Raw genomic sequence first — 18,546 nt, forward strand, 5'->3', positions numbered from 1 at the left:
TGCATACTCCAATTACAGTAAAACGGCTTGTGCCGTTTTATTTGAAAAATGTTTATGTTTGTAAAATAATTAAAATGCTAAAATAAAAAGTAAAAAAAAAAAAAATAGGTCTAATATCAGTGTGCATGTAAACTGTGCTGTTATTTTCACTAAAATATTTTTATGGTTATGCTCAGGCAAACATCGAAATTTGCTTGTTTTTAAAAAGAAAAAAAAAAAAAAAAAGGAATCCTTATTAGGACAGGTTAGCTAAAGACTGTGTTCTTGGTTGAATATTGAAAAAGTAAATGCTGACTTAAAAATTGAGACATGACACAGTGAGTTTAATATCAGATATCTAATTTAAATCATGATTATTTAAACCATTTTTCTAATTGTACCCCCAGTCTCACGAGTCATGACATTTATTCTAACAATCCACATGACTAACAGTATAGCTATAGAAATAATACTTTTCCTGGATCCAAAAAGTATTCAGCAAAGCACATTAAACACATTTTATAGAACACAGGCTCGACAAGGGGCACTTCCAGATACTTTTTTTGGGAAAAGAAAAAAATGTATCCACTTCTACCCAGTTTATGTGATGACATGTTACAGAAGTAGTACAGTTTTATTGGCCAATAAATAAAAAAACAATGGAAACTATAAAATGAAACAAAAAAAAGGATAAAATCGCCAAAAATAGCGCATCACGTAAATGGAAAAACACATCTCTAAATATTAGTACATGATGTAATTAAAGACTATGTTTTAAGATAAGACCCTCACAGAGATTTATATCTTTCTATTTCTCTCTCTGAGTTGTGGTGAGAGAGTAACCACAATCTAGAGCAGCACAGTGACATGACATACAAAACCCTGCTTTGACACAAGCTGCATACGAAGTGTTGGGAGCCGCCCCCTCGTATCTAAGATGCAATGACAGATAAACCACAGTGTCGAGGCTTGCATACGCTTCATATAAAAAAAAGAAAAGAAAAGAAAAAGTCCCAAAAGATCCCCCACAGAGGAGAGCTGGCGGTTGGGGTTGTACTCTTTCAGCTGTAACCAGTGAATGACCTCGAGAAGGAGTTCTACATCCACACAATAGGACGAAACAAAAAGTCCTCAGTGCCTTAAAAGGTCCTATAACTTTTAGATGTTCCTCTCTTTTCTCTTTAGACTTTCAAGTGCACTTGTGATTATTGCCCTCTTGTTAGTTCCTCTTTTCTGAGTTAACTCCTTTTTCTACCTTTTGCTTCCCTCTCCTCCTCTCCTCCTCCCCCTTCCTCCCCTCCTTCCCTAAGCCTGCGGGGCTTATGTGCGGGGATGAGGGAGAGAGGAGAATGGGGAAGACAGGCACTTTCATGGCTGAGTTGGGAGCCATTAGCCCCCTGTGTGCTCGGCCCTGTTCTACCTCCTCTCAGTATTAATCTGCAGTGACAGCTTCACTGTTTACCAAATCCACCCAGGATCCTGGGGGATGACCGGCCGGCGCCACTCTGCTCCATTAACCTCTGACCTCCAGAGTTACGGCACCAGAGCCAGGCCCGGGGCTCGGGGGTTAGCCGGCCCGAGCAACCGGTCAAACACCTGTCTGATGATCGAGACAGAGCTCCTGTCACAGAGACAATCTGTGCACAAAGATGCATCTCAGCTGGACTTTAAGGGATGGAGTCACGGCTCGTTCCCTGCTCGTCTACATGTAATTTACATTTCCCCCTAATAAGAAGTTAAAGATGTAGTGATAAAGTAGGGCTGGGCGATATGGACCAAAATATATATCCCAATATTTTTATCGCAATATGAGAGCAAATGTTCAGTCAAAGTCAAAGCCAAATATGACATGTCACAAGTAGCTTTATTGAAACCGTTCATTTAAGTGAACATAATAATGTATAACAATAGGAGTACCTTTTTAAAAAATCAAAGCTCCATAAAGGGCATATTTAAATTTGAAAAAAATCTTAAATAAAAATTGCCTATGAAATAAAATAGGCCAATCTTATTCTGAAATAAATATATAAATATGAGAAAAGAATAACCGAGAACTAAATATGACAAACGCTAGCATTTATATATAAAGAAATATATATATATAAAGAAAGAAAAAAAATTGAAAACACATTTAAAAATATAGCGATATATTTTAATTTTCTATATATATCGTCCAGCCCTACTCTGTGGTAATATCTTAAATAAAAGCTGCAGCTTGCCTGGAGCAAGAATCACAATGCACAATTTGAACTATATCGCTATATACGATATGGGCTAATTCCATATCACATTTAAAAATATATCGATATATCTTTTATATCGATATATCGCCCAGCCCTACGATAAAGTTTAACTTGTCAATGGCAGGTGAGAAATATTAAGGAGAATTACAGCACTACCATCCATCTCTATTAAATGGTGAGTCTATTTTATAAAGATAACTTTCAAGGTTTTACTGGGACCAACTAGAAGTCCAGAAGAAAGAAGCAGAACTCTGCAGTGCTGCTCCTTCTTTTGATTACATCCATCCGTCTGATCCATAACCCAGCCTGACCACTGCATGCGAGCAGTATTACATTCTCCTGCTTTGAAGTATCTGCAATTAATCTCTTTTAAGACCGGTCTTCTCTGTGACAAAAGTTGAGCTAAAGAGTCTTGCTAAAGGTTCGTCTTATTACCAGGACTGCTGCATTTACTTTCTGTAAGCTTTTAAACCATGAAGTTCAGTACACTCAGTACAAGTTTTAGTGTGACTGAGTTACTTGGACTGCTGTGACCCGTAGCATATGGTGACTAACTTTCAGTGGTGGAAAAAGTATTCAGGTCCATTAGTTAAGTAAAAGTACTAATACAACACTGTGAAATTACTTCACTACAAGTAAAAGTCCTGCATTCAAAACTTACTGAAGTAAAAGTATCAGCATCAAAATGTACTTAAAGTATCAAAAGTAAAAGTACGCATTATGCAGCATGGACCCACTCAGATTGTTATGTACATTCCAGATATAATATTAGGTTATTTATATTGATGCATTTATGCAAGCAGCATTTCAATTTTGTCAAGGTAGGGCTCATTTTAACTACTTAATATTCTGTTATGAGGTTTAATTTTAAAAAAACAACAACCTCTAATCACTTTAAATTGATCAGATTTTTATGTTAAATCTGGACCTGAAAAATAACTAAAGCTGTCAGTAAAATGTAGTGGAGCAAAAAGTACAATATTTGCCTCAGAAAGTAGTGGAGTAGAAGTATAATGTTACATAAAATGGAAATACTCAATTAAAGTAGTACCTCAGAATTGTACTTAAGTATAGTACTTGAGTAAATGTAGTTACATTCCACCACTGCTAACTTTAGATAGACATTGCTGTGTACCTGACATCACTCAGGGTCTATTTGACTGTTTCTCTACATTTGACCATGTTTCAATGGTTTTATCAGAAAAATAAAACAATAGGTTAACACACACACATGTGTCAGTTGTGCCTGAAATACTGCCTCATGCAATAACGTGAATTTCAAACCCAAGATCACTTTAAAGTAATAGAATATACAATATATTAGTGAGAAAGTACACTTAATTAAGTACTGTATTCGTGTACAAGTAGTTAAGTATTTAAATTTGATGTAACTTTACATTTCTACTTCACTACATTTAAGAGGCAAATGTTGTATTTTTTTTTTTACTCCACTACATTTGGCTGCCAGCTTAAGTTACTTTTTCAGGTCAAGATTTAACATAAAAACATGATTAATTTAAAATGATTATACATTATTATACATAAAATCATATGACAGTATATTAAGGAAGTTAAGATCAACCCTACCTTGACAACATTAAAATGCTGCTTAAATAAATGAATAAAATAATAATAATACAATGATACATTTGGAATCTGAGTGGGGCCATTGTGCATAACTAGTACTTTTACTTTTGATACTTTAAGTACATTTTGATGTTGATACTTTTGTCATTTACTTAAGTAAGGTTTTAAATGCACGAGTTTTACTTGTAGTGCAGTAATTTCACAGTGTGGTGTTAGTACTTTTACTTAATTAAAGGATCTGAATATTTCTTCCACCATTGCTCCTGCAACAGCTCCTGCATTCTTTCATAAATTGTGGGAGAAAACACAAAATAGTCACCATAATAAGAGAAGATTGGTGAAAGCGGCAGCCTCCAAATCATTGTATGTATGGCTTTCGCTTTGCAATTAGGTTGATTAGGTTGGGCGGACATAAAAAAAAATCATATTCATTATTGTTTATATAGTTTTCTCCTGATTTGGAACTCTGCCTTAAAAGGATTATTGCATTCAGACAGCTTTTTGAATTACATGTCATTAATATTTAAGTTGTTTATGACTCACCACATACCTAACTTCACCAGCAGAGTGTGAGGGTTCTGTTTGGATTTTGGTTTTGTTTGTTTATTTTTGTTATTTCTCTCCTCCCCCTCCCCTGTCTGTTCTCCTTCTCCTGCAGGGCTTGTGTGTGGCAGGGGGTGTGGTTGGCTTCTCCACTACTCTGCCACATAATTCCATCTCGTTTGATTCCTGTGTGACCTCGTGTCATCTCCGGGAATCCATTCTCTCCTCACCAGTGAATATTCTTTAAGCCAGCCAGCTCTCTGCCTCCACTGCCTGCTCCTTTGTTTATTGTTGTTCAGTAAAATCTTTTTGTATATATTACCTTTTGTCAGTCTCTGATTTGGGGTCCAAACAAAACCAGAACCAGCAAAGCTGCATCTTCATGTAACTTTGAGGCGGATGGCACTTAGACACAGAAAACACTGTGCTATTTCTCACCACTCACTGTTGTAAGGCACTGACTAAGCCGCTCTGGTTGATCTTATAATGTTTGCGTTGTGGTTTTAACATGGGTTCACTCCGGGCTAAACCAGGTCTCCGGACAACTGACTAAGCAGCAGTTTAAGTGCCTCACACCACAATGTAAATGCAAAGCGCTGATGTTTCTGCAACTGTGAATCTAAAGCATGCCTGCTCAGCAAAGTAAGAAATGTGTTAAGGCTCAACTGATGGAAAAAAGTATTAAAAGAGGGTGGTAAAATAACTTATCAACAAATGTTCGGATCTCTTTTGTAATAAAAAGAGGGTGGGAAAAATCACAAAAATAAGGTTTAACGGTGAGTTTAACATCTGTGCATTCATTAAGACACAGCATGGTGGTTTAATCTATGACTTAAGAGTTTGCAAACTTTAGAAGTTAGTGTAACAGACTAATACAATTAAAGAAACAGGCATTAGTCCAAACAAGCAGGCATGAATGCTGATGTTGCAGATCTGTGAGTGTGCACAATGTCACACTGTACAGTCATAACACACACACACACACACACACACACACACACACACACACACACACACAGATTTCCCAGCAGCGTGTTGGCTTGCTGCAAAGAAACACGAGCATGCACACTCATAGGCACATGCAAAAACTCCTCAAGCCAAGCCAAACACACTCAGTCTTCCGACGAGACATGGGGAGTGACAAAGCACCACGTCACTCCATCAGCAGCCTGCAGACTCACTCCCCCTCCCCATTTGACCTCTGACCTTGATGATAACTGACTGTCATCGCCGTCACTCCTGCAAGGTAAACACAGCGTCCTACAAAAACTAGCAGAAGCACAGAGTGGTGCACTGAAGCTGTGTGTCTTTGTGTTAATGTATGCTCACTTTTATGTCCTCTTTAAACATTTGGTTTGTTTTGGGTTTGACCCTTGCTTTTATTAAACCTTCATGTGCTGGGTTTTTAAAAAAATCTCCTTTAGCCTTTAAATAACTAATTCATAAATCCAGCCCACCTGCAGTCACCACCAAAAAGCTCACTTTGAGCCAACGTACTCTTCGATTTTTCTGCTGAATGTTCAGGAAAAAGCGAGGTTAGGAGCACACAACTGTTGCCAAAAAGAGAAATATTTACCCAAGGTGACGCAAGCAGTGCCCTGCTATTGAACCGCTCTCGCCTATATTTAGAAGTTCCTTGCCACCAAACCAAAGTGCTGCACTCATCAAGATAACATGAAAGACATAAAAATGAGTCTTCTTAAGTACACCCACCCCCCTAAACCCTCTCTAAGTTAACCCTCTCAGCAGATTCACAGCTGCGTCATCAAACACATGTTGAACTGCTCCATTCTAGCGACGCTAACAGCTCATGCTCTTGCCTTTTTACCTCATAACCCTTACTGTATCAGTAAAGACATTGGACGTAATCAGGATGTGAAATTTGGACAACAAATACAAACTCAGCCCTCCTGCTCGCACACTCCTCATCAGCCGCTTTCCACGAATCATACACAAATGTTTATGGGTTTTTCCACAAATTAAACAAATAAAGAGGGGGGTGGGGTTGGGTCAAGGGAGCAGAGGGGGAGTAAGAGGGTGGGGGGAGGCGGGGGGGTTCTTGGATGGTGTGCAAGTCAGAGCCTGGAGCCAGCTGAGCGCCTCCTCCTCTCCCAGGAGAACCGCCACACCACGGCCAGCTGGAAACCATTGACAGGAGTTTGAGGTTAGTGAGCAAGAGAGGAGAGGGGCTTGACGAGGAGATCACTGCCTGTCTTGATGAATCTGCTTTCAACAACCAAAATAAGACCAGAAAACTGAGAGAGAAGAAGAACTAGTATGTGTCATATAGCCGTGTCGTATATTTTCATTGGTGGGAGAGAGAGAAAAAAGAAAGACTAAGAGAGAGAGAGAGAGACAGAGAGAGAGAGAGAGAGAGAGAGAGAGAGAGAGACAGAGAGAGAGAGAGTGGTGTTTGAAAATCATGAATCATCAGCTATGTTTCCCGAAAGAGGCCTAAAGAAAAACTAAAAGAAAAGTGGATTTTCTCCAGAAGGGATGTTTTGATCATTTGGGGAAAAAAAGTTTGTATTACTTCATGAGTCAAAGTTAAAAAAAAGTGTTCAAGTGTTTAGAACATTTTTCATTAAACTCTTTCAGAGCAAAAACAACCTCTTCAGACGTGTAGGATGGACACTTTGTGCTGATCTGAGTCATTCGGCACTTGACACTGGCGCAAAGCATGAGCGTCTCGAGCCTGTGTTGAATTATTGCAATTTTTGCAAAGAAAAAAAGAAAAGAAAAAGGGGAAGTGGTTTCTGAAACTTTCTCAATAGTCAATTCTTGATGGCTGCAAGATGTACGTGGGTGTTTGAGTTTATCTTTGACATTTTTAAGGCTGAAATCAAGAACAACTTCATGTTGCATTATGTCTCATGTAGAAGGGGTGTGGAAAAATGAAGATAGAGTAAGAGCTAGATAAGGGACAGACCACCAGACATTTAAAAGCCAAACTATGAAGAAATAGAGGCTTTACACAAAACATGACACAAACATCCTCCATCTGCACCACTTCAAACCAACACCACAGCAGGACAAAAACAGCCTTAGCAGCATGCAGCTTTATCTCGTCTACTCTGTGATTGCTGCATAAACAAGAAAAAAACTGCAGAGCATCTTCCTCCATTACATCAGGCATACACTTGAACAACAATAGTCAACACTTAAACATGCAAATATAACAAATGAATCACCAGTTTCTTGACAAGGAGGATGTTTAAGAAAACATGGAATGGAAGCCATTGGTGCTGGCTTAACGTAAGCAGTCTCCAAATGAAAAAGACAGGACGATTTAGAAGTTTCTCTTCAAGCAGCTGCTTGTACACTCTGGGTGTTAAAGGTGCAGACATGAATAAGTCACCGTCGATTAAACGTCTGATATACCGAATCCTAAAATCAAGCATGAAGTATTTCATTTTCTACTTGATCTCCACTTCTCCTCTGGACTCTGTGTGCACATGTGGAGAGTCTATTTTTACTAGTTTACCTGCATCTGAACCATGTGGACAGCTGGTTTCCATTTCCATTAGTCAAAAGGAGAAGAAGAACATGGCTTCTCTAGTCCAGGCGACGCCAAGATATGAGTTTCTTATAGCAAAAGAAACAGCACCCAGAGATCTTGAAGTTTCCTCTCAAGGGCTCCGTTAAAAATGTGATACTTACAAGTGAACTGTGTTATTCTTTGTGTCTTACAAAGAGTAAGCTGGAGATGAAACAGTATGAAAACTTAATATCACAGTTATAGTGACCAAAATGATCATGATTGTGTTATAATGTGCTGAAAGAAGTAATGATACAAGCTGAAATAATTGTTAACACAAACCACAATCTATTCCTAAACATAATCAAGTAGTATTGGTACCTTAACCTAAACAAACTGCAACTGTTTCACATTAAACACTTTTTTTTTTTTTTTTACAGTGACTGGTACGTTTAGGTATGATGACCTGTTAATCAAATTCAGGACATGTGTTTCTCAAACATTTCTTAACGTTTCTCATTTCTCATTTCTCAAACAAATCCACTGCCATGGTGCTATGGTATTGTCTCAGGGAACAATCTTGTTGAGTTAACTTGTATTGTTCAAGCTAGAATTGAGCAAATTACTCAAAGAAAAGTGAAAACAATGGTTATAATATTGATGTTTCTTTCAATAAAAGTTATACTTGACCCATTGTTACAATTTTGTTGGGGTTGGGGGGGCCCAGATATTTTTCGTCCTCCAAAGGGGGCCCCGACAGAAAGAGTTTGAGAATCACTGCATTACAGGGTAACATCAATCGACCTAACTCTTAACTAACTCTTCATTTTTACACATTTTTGTAAAAGGTATAACATGTTGTTTATTGATTTGAACAGGCTAGCTGTTTCCCTCTGTTTTCAGTCTTAATGCTAAGCTACGTTAACTCCAGGAGCCTCCTGATTTCAGCTTCATATCTAACATAGTGGCATGACTATTATATAAAACTAGGCCGATTTTATAACCATTGGCATGGCTAGCTATTGCCCTCTTTCTGGTCCTTATGCTAAGTTAAGCTAAACAGCTGCTGGCTATAGCTGTAGTATTTTCCTTTCCTTATCATGATGAGCCATGTTGCAATCACTAACTGGAGCTCTGTCTACACATTTTTATATCAGTAGTACAAAAACATGCAGCATTTAATGTATTTAACATCACTGGTAAAGATTGACATGTCAATGAAACACGTACCACATTTGGTCTGATTTCTTTAACTTAAAGCCGACAGACTGAAAGTCAATGATTTTGCCACACACAAAACTTTTTAATGCATCTGTTACTGAGGTTGACAGGCGTAGCAGTGAAGTTCATGCTGTTATTTTTTTTATCCATTGTTGTTCTCATGGCACACGAATCCCACAGAACAGCACACACAGCTAACAAATGATCACAAGAATATGATCACAGTGTTTGGGTTTCCTGCAGTCGTGCCTCTGGGACAGTGGTCACAGCTTGGTGGGAGTCTAGTCATGTTTTTATTCCAATTGGCTTCCTCTCGTCGAGCTGATTAGAAAGTCTGTTGTCCATTACAGATGTTTTTTAAAGAGGAAAACAAAGCAATCCCCCAACTGACTATTTTGGTTTGCACACGACTGCAGAACAACACAAAGATATAACTCATCTCTTCTTGTCAGGCTACACTATAGGTGCACATGTGCGGTTGCATGTGCACCTGAAACTGGATCTGGCATTCACTGTGAGTGGAAAAATACCCAACAGCAACAGCATCAAAGGAAGTGTTTGAGGAAGCTTGTCTATTCAGAGCCGCACAGACATTTAGTAATGTTAGACAAGCTCACCTTTATGACATCATCGGTTATCAGAAAAGGTGATTGTTGATGGAGTTCTGAGGAAATTCTAAGAAGTTTTAATGTCTTACTTCAGAAAAAGTAGCAATACAACAGCATAGAAATACTAAATAAAGTGCATTTAAAACATAGACTGGATTAAAAAAGCCTGCATTATTTCTTATGACCAGCAGAGGGCAACTCTACTGGTTGCAAGAAGAAATCTGATTGTATCAAGGTCTATCAGAAATTGACCCTACTTCTCACTTGATTTTATTTGACCTCAGTAAACATTTTCCTCATGAGTTTATGGCCTCAATCACTAGATTCAAGTCTTAATCAATATAGTATGACGTTCATTTTATACATTATGGTCCCATTTACATTAAAATAGACAAAGCAGCGAACGCAGTAGGGCGGAGCTAACTTGTGATTAGTTGCCCCCACAGCGACCTGTAAATCAAAATAGAGTCATGGCACTGTGTAAATTTAAATAGCTGTGAACTTGTTTTTGGATGTTGTCGGTGCTGGTTAATTAAGTTAATGAAGTAAAATCTCTTGTTTCTCAATGTTCAGTTGTGCTACAACACATTCTAAAGAGTTGGCTGCTACTAATTTTACAGTACATTTTGTCTTAAGCCTTTCAATCAATATTACAGCTGCATCTTGCTAACCAAGCTAGCTAGTTAGTGCTAGCATTAGCTGGTAACTTAGCTCCACAGCTCCGCACACAAATATGGGCAATATGGGCTTCAAAATGGTAGTCCACAAACCAATAGTGAAGTCATGGTGGCTATATCCACTTCTTTTGTACAGAAGTAGTTTTACCAGTAAAAGTCCTGCATTCAAAATTTTACTTCAAGTACCAAAAGTACAACTACTCATTATGCGGTACTGCCCATTTCAGAATAATACATAAAACTGTATTGTAATTATTGATGCATTTATGTGTGATGTTGCAGTTGGTAAATGTGGAGCAATTTGAATTAAAAGGTGAACTGTAATGTCTTGGGTTATCCTATAATAATACATTTATTTGTTGATAATATAGTAACTAAACCGGTCACATAAATATAGTGGAGTAAAACAACCGTGTGTAGTACAGGTATAAAGTAGCAGAAAAATAAAAAAGTACTTCAAAATTGTGCTTAAGTACAGAACTTGTTTCTAAGTTTCTTTCCTCCACTGCTGTTGCATCATAATAAGGATTAAGATGAGGATCGGAGGTGCCCCCTCGGTGCAGCAGATGATGACACTGGGGAGGGACCTCTTGGACTTTGCTTTGCCTAACTTGGTAATAGAGACCTGCTCGACCAGCAGCCCTGTGCAGCTTTCAGAAGGATAAAGACGCCTAATGCACTTTAGCAGCAAGGAAAACATCTGGGCCTGGGTGTCAGTGTCCTGCGCTCCTTCACACAATGCCCTCATTCCTTTATATAATCATTAAATCACTGACGGATGTGAGAGAGGAGCTGCAGGGGTCTGGGAAAGAGAAGAGAGGAAGATGAAGACAGAAAAAGAAATAAACAGGAAGGTGCAAGGTGTTTTTCTGGCATTGCAGGCGTGGTACGTCAGTAAGCACAAGTCCAACCTGCAGATAATGACGTGAACTGTTGTAAAAGGCAGATGTTGCTTTAACATAGCAAATATGGTCTGTTATGACCATGTGTCTCCATGTGTTTGTGCTTCATAATTAAAACATTTACAGACTGTGAGAGCCGTGCTTCTAATTCAGCGTCATCCCTTCCAAAAGTGACTCATCTCGCACTTGCATGAGAGAAATATTTTAACACTCAAAAGGTTTTGCATATCTAAGTCTGTAGGTGATTGTTCTTGTAAAACCCAGCATGAGTTATATGTTTTGCTCAAAGAATAGTGTTCTGACTGTGATTCAAATATCTTTTGAGGTAAGAAAACCACTTTTATCACCACAATCACATCATTAAATCCACTCACACCAGATAAAATATTGTTTTAGTTTGATGCTGGTTGAGAAATGATTCTTTGGCAGCGTTTTGAACCCACCATTTTAAGAAATGTCAGCTACTTAGTAAAATTATATCATAATTCTTTTTGAAGGATTGCAAGTTTTTCAAGGTATTGTTTGATAAAATAACAGACTAGATTATTTGCATAAAGGCCGACTGCAATCTTTTCAAGGTTTTTCAAATGGAAATGCCTGCTAAACCTCAGCAAAAAGCAGCAATGTAGGTCAACATAGTGAGCTGTGAATACTAGCAACAATGGAACACAGCACAAAATATACTGCTGTGGAGGCAATGCTAGTTTGGTTATGAAAGCCACATTACAACACAAACAAACTAACCAAACGAGGTGGAGGTAACATTAGACCAGCAATTATCATGTGTGGTGGCTTTGAAGAAAGCACAGATAACAGCTTCAGTTCTCCATCATAAAGGGGTGAAAACTAATAAGGTGCCACACTAATACTGATTTTTTTTAGGTGGTTCATTTTTAGGTGGCTAAAATACATTTTTGCTATGTCCCCATCCACAGCAGTACATATTGCTCTCTTCAAAGCCCCCAGACTCCTTTGAACAAAAAAAAACAAACAGTAATTTTGCCCCACAGAGTAGGGCTGGGTGATATATTGATATTAAAAATATATCGATATATTTTTAAATGTGATATGGTATTAGACCATATCGTATATATCGATATAGTTCAATTTTTTTCTTTATTTATATATAAATGCTACCCTTAAGATTTGCCTATTTTATTTCATATGCTATTTTTATTTAAGACATATTTTATTCAAATGTGCACATCATGTAGCTTTGCTTTTAAAAAAGGTACTCCTGTTGTAGTATTGTAGTATTTATGTTCACTTAAATAAACGGTTTCATATTTGGCTTTGACTTTGACTAAACATTTGCTCTCACTTTGCGATAAAAATATCTGTATATCGTATATCAATATTCAGCCTAAATATATCGGGATATGACTTTTGGCCCATATCGCCCAGCCCTACCACAGAGCACAGGAGTTGTTGGTCTACCACTACCCAAAACTGTTAGTTTGTTTATGTCATTATGTGACTTTCAGTCTCAGATCTAATCTAACTAGGTATCCAAAGCAGTACATTGCTTAGCTTCCATGTCAGTACTCTGCTTCTCCAACTAGTGAACACTACCGATACATATAGCAACATCGTCATCCAGAAACCTACATCAGTTTATGCAAGAAAAAAGTTTTCAGAAGGGCACGAAACACACATACTTCAATCAAAATGTGAATGTTTGTATTTTAAAACATACAGAACACTACTGGGAAGCTATAGAATCATGTAAAAACCTCAAAACAAACAAAAAATAATGGTCCCGCCCTTTAATATAGTGATTAATTAACTCTACTGAGGAGAAACAATGCATTTTTATGAGACTAATATTCAACTTCCTGTGTAGTCTGTGAACTCAGTCTATTGTCATGAGTCTAACTTGAGATGTTGTGACATGGTTTCCTTTGCCGAGCCAATTCAGCCCTTTTAAACATTAGCGAGTGGCGAGTTGTGTCCACAGGCGTGCAGCCCGCCGCCAGAACCTGAAGTGCAGCACGTATGGAGGAAACCGCTCCAGTTGGAGAAATCGGATCCATCTATGGGGAATATCCCAAAATAAACCCCTCTGTTCTCCCATATCAGGCCTTGTATAAATAAGATAGCACTGCAGGCACACTGCACCATGGGAATTAGCCAATCCAGTCCTGTAAACATCAGCCAATGACTTCTGGCAGGCTGGCCGGCTCTCAGGAGGGGAGGTTCTGCACTGGAATTCATAAATAAATCACTTTTCTGGGAGGATTATGTGTCCACAGTCCCCGTCCTCCAGGCCCCCTCCCCCAAAAATAAACAGGGCCAAGCAGAAATAGCAGAGTTTAAGCACCACTACAGGAAATTATTTGGCTTGTTGCTATAATTTGGGGACATTATTTTCATAGCATTTGCATTTTAGTAAGACCCAAACTTTTTTGAGACCATGTTACACAATCTCCTCTACAAAGTTTGGCTGTACATGCTAACATGAACAGATATAAATAAGAATAAAGGATCCTCTGTAACATTTGATAAGAAGCACACTCACTTTCTCCAAATACTTCAAATAGTTTCCAACACAAAACTAAGGTCAAGTGAGGCTTCAGCTGCGTTGCTCGTATTGTTATCCAGCGGTTGTTTTCAGGGGAATATTTATGCCATTAACAGGTTCCCAGAGGAAGTAATGCAGCACTATTTAAACCCACTTGGCCTGGCCCTCCCTAGACAAACAGGGGGGCCAAGTGACAGACGCTGAATAAAGGTTTGGTTTGGAGGAGAACTGGTAAGATGGTTGGAATTCAGCCATTATCATGCCTTTTGTGATAACATACAGAATGTCTTAATAAAGTAGGAACACATTTAGTGACTTGCAGGTCAAAGACGTGAGTTTTAAGGTTGAATTTGGGCTAAATGTGGTTGAAAAGCTTAAGTTTTTCTGGGTCTAGGTATATAACAAATGTTTAATTTTAACATATACATGTCAAACATGCCAGTCTTTAAAGGAATGGTGCTGATATTGATCTTTTTGTGCAATAAATATGCACATTGCTATTTATTTTCAGCGAAAAAGTGATGAATTCTAAAAAAACAGCTATGTACTTAAGAAGTCTAATAAAGGTTTATTTCTCAACAAAATGCAGCCTCTTTTTACTTGCAGATCTCCAAATCATGTTTACTGGCTCAGTTAGCATGGAAAACTTGATCAAGATTGTTTTGTTTTCTACGTCTGTGTTGTTTATGTGTTGGAGTATTGTTTTATAGGCCCTTCAGTGTATCTTAGGAAACACAAGGGCCTCCATTGCTCCGACATCTTGCAGAACAACAAAGTCTCTGACCTAAATAACAAATCCTCTGGCCCGACTGATGAACCATGGACATCATGGAAATGATAATGAAGCAAAGTGCTTAAGTAAATGAAAGGCAACAATGGGGGGGATTTTCCAAATGGAAGAGGCTGTTATTGTTGTTCTTGTTCTTTCATGCTACTAACTTATTCTTGTGTGGGCATGAATGGGTTAAACGGCTGAGCGGGTGAGACGCTCCATGCCTTCATATGTACACAGAGGCATCAAAGGAGTGTAAAGCGCTCCTCACCTCCTCTGCATGTTCCATACAGTCTGCAGCACTTTTACTCATACAGTACGAGGCACAGAAAAGCCTGGTGGGTGGTACGGATGCCTGCAAGAGGAGACACACAGAACAAACCCCCAACATCCTGTTCGATGTGTCTGCAACACCCACAGCAGGCTAAAAACACATACATAATGTGCATATGTTGACATTGTGAGACAGAAAAATTCTAACACTTGCTCAGAGGCTGCTAAGTGAAAATAAATTCTGGTTATTTCAGCTCTGAAATAACATTACCACACTTTTTGTGGTGCTGTGATAAGTAGGTCTGGGGAAAGTAAGGGGGCTTCCTCTTCCCACATCAATAAGATAAGAAAGGAAGTGACACAAGTTCCTGCAGAGAGCTGTTCGGCAGCGGCACGAGGCTGATCGAGAGAGCTGCATGTGTTGTGTTCACAGAAAAATACTGACACTTGCTTAACGTGAACTAGTTTGAAATCTGCTAGTGATCTCTAATCCTTGTTTTTATCATCGTCAACCCCTATTTAATGTTCTCTCTTGATGCTTGGCTGAAGATTTCTTGGCACTGTAACAAATTCCTTTAACTGTGTGAGAATATAGTTTGCGTGGAGGCAATCATGTCCAACTTATTAGTCATAACCTGATGATTACAGATAAGAAAATATCCTGCTGTAACCTCTGGTAATCTTGACTGTAGGATCAGGCCATTTTGGAATTTTTTGTCAGATTTTATCAGATCAGTTTAAAAACACTGATGAGATTATGAACAGAAACAGCACAGAGTGACTCATAACCTAAATATTAACTTCATAATGTGTTTCATTATTGTTTTACAGCATTGCTGCTATATTATAGATGATAAGAGTGGATCTCTCATGTAGGATTTAAACTCAACAAGACTTTTATTATATGGTCATGTCAGGAGACAAGTTTAAGATTTACTACAGTGATTCACAGGCATAAAAAGTGTTCTTAAGAGTCAGAACTTGAAAAGCACATGAGAACGACAAGTGTGACCACGGCCAGAGAGGACACATTGTGAAACATTGTTTGTAAACTGAACTCTGAACTAGCGACTGCCGGGTTCACAGTGTGAGTCACAGCCTGTGGTGTCGCCAGGGTTTTAGCAGCTCGGTAAACAAGGCAACAGATTGCCAAACAGGAGAAAGTGCCCTGGAAAGTACCAGAGAAGAAGAAGCTCCGCGGTGCAGACGCGGGGGGAAAATCTTCAGCCTGAATCGATCGATAAGAGGGGACTCTCAGCCCGGACTTAATCTATATACACCGAGGAGGAAGCCTGAGATCAAAAGTTAAGACAAAAGGTTACGTGTGTTTGCGTCTTCGTGTGTTGAAATAAAACAAGCAAGGCTGAAAGAGAAAGAAAGAAGTTGAATGAAACACATGAGAGAGGCATTAAAAGTGTAAAACTACAGCTAAAAAGGTCTGTTACATCACTAGACAACAAAACAACCTTTGATTCAGCACGACCCTTCACCATCTGAGAACTGTCCAACCCAGACATGCTCTCACCTTTTGTTCTGTGGGTGATGGACTAATGACTCATAGTAGTGCGTTTTTCCAAAAAATCAGGGTTGGCGAGGGTCAGCGTGCCCCTCTAGTTCTGATAATGGACCAGCCGGGCCACATAAGACAGAGTCGACACACTGTCAGAGTCAAAAGTCCGGAGTTTGAACCCGTTCCACTTTGGAGTTGGCTGTAGCTCAAGAGAGGCTACAGGCCACTCGTTCCCAGTCTGATAAACAACTCCCGGACAGAGAAATAAGCCGAGTGAGACAGAGCCGGGCTGAATCTACGCACAGCTTGTGCTCAGAAAATGTTGGTATTAAATTATGCATTACATAAAGGCGAACAAATACACAATATGTTCATTTGAAGATACTATTTTCCACAAGTCTATCTCAAGTATGCGGTGCATTCACTTGAGAAGTCATCAAATTAAATTACTCAAAGATGTCAAAAGGCAGAGTAAATCAACTTGGCTCATAGCTGAAGCAGAAAAATATGTAATGCTGACTGGATTCCATTTAGCTTCATCTCTTTCAGGGTCCTGGTATTGTTCATTCTGGTTTACTGCCATCATGGCTTATTGAGACACTTGAATAGAACAGAACATGGATGTTATTAGTAATAGGACCTGACCAATATGGGATTTTTGAGACCAATACAGATTTTAGAGCGGAAAGATTCATGATTACCAACATGGCAGCTAATAAAATGATTGTTTTCAGCTGGAATGACAATAGACTTTTTCTATGAGGATTGTGCACCGATTTTGCACAAATATGACTATGCACAAGCACTCAGAAGGCTGCTTTCTAAAAGCATTTTTAACATTATTATACATTGAACAATTGTAAATTTGACACCCCTTTTCTCCATCTCCAATGGTGCTGTGTTTCCCCTTAATTCAACTTTGACTGTGGCTATGTGCATGGTCAGCAAATGGAAACACTGTGTGTGTGGTGTGCTATTGCTAATAAATAATAAACTGCAACATCTTTCTCCAACACTGTTAAAAGTTTGTGATTGCTTTAATATTACGCAAGTCGTAAACATAAAATCACAATGTCTCAGAGTGGAGGGAATTTTTATTTATTTATTTAGCCTTTATTTAACCAGGTTAGTCCCTCTGAGATCAAGGCTCCCTTTTACAAGGAAGAGCCCGCCAAGAACAGCAATAACACAGAGTTTCAACAATAAAAATAACAGGCAAATATAAACTTTTGTTCCATGCAGTAGGTAGAGAAAACCTCAGTGTCAGTAATGTGACTGAACCTCGCACCTGAAGCTTATGGGGCAGCACATTCTCAATAACAACTTATCAAGTACAGAAGCTTAGGCAGTGATCCTATGCTTCAAAATATGACAATTTAGGTATAGTGCTTGTGTCAGGCACAGGTAAAGGTCAGTTCCTGCTCATTACATGCATTGTGGCTTTTCAAAATAATCTTAATATAATAAACAACAAACGTAGAGTTAGTCAACAAAACTACTTGGTAAAAGTTAGGAAATATATCAGAGTTTGGGTAAATAACTACTTCTGTGTGTAATTACTGGATTCAGTATGAATCAATTCAATAGAATGTGACATAGATGTGACATAGAATGTGACATAGAACATGACATAGAACATGACATGGAATGTGACATAGAACATGACATAGAAGATTACATGGAATGTGGCATAGAATGTGACATAGAACACGGCATAGAACATGACATGGAATGTGACATAGAACATGACATAGAATGTGGCATAGAATGTGACAGAACATGACATGGAACATGACATAGAATGTGACATAGAACCTGACATAGAACGTGACATAGAATGTGGCATAGAATGTGATATAGAATGTGGCACAGAACATGACATAGAACCTGACATGGAATGTGACATAGAACAGACATAGAACATGACATGGAATGTGGCATAGAATGTGACATAGAACATGGCATAGAATGTGGCATAGAATGTGACATAGAACATGACATGGAACATGCCATAGAATGTGACATAGAATGTGATATAGAATGTGGCACAGAACATGACAAAGAACCTGACATGGAATGTGACATAGAACATGACATAGAACATGACATGGAATGTGGCATAGAATGTGACATAGAACAGGGCATAGAATGTGACATAGAACGTGACATAGAATGTGACATAGAACATGACATAGAATGTGACATAGAACACGGCATAGAATGTGACATAGA

The 18,546-nt window shown here is 38.6% G+C and overlaps 1 protein-coding gene across 1 annotated transcript in view; it reads right to left on the reverse strand.

Moving 5' to 3' along the window:
- The window catches only part of plekhh1 (pleckstrin homology domain containing, family H (with MyTH4 domain) member 1), a 137,805-nt gene that overhangs the window by 98,730 nt on the left and 20,529 nt on the right, over positions 1-18,546 (reverse strand). The window lies entirely within an intron of this gene.

The sequence above is a fragment of the Centropristis striata genome, chromosome 16 (genome assembly GCF_030273125.1).
Source record: "Centropristis striata isolate RG_2023a ecotype Rhode Island chromosome 16, C.striata_1.0, whole genome shotgun sequence".
Classification (NCBI taxonomy): domain Eukaryota; kingdom Metazoa; phylum Chordata; class Actinopteri; order Perciformes; family Serranidae; genus Centropristis; species Centropristis striata.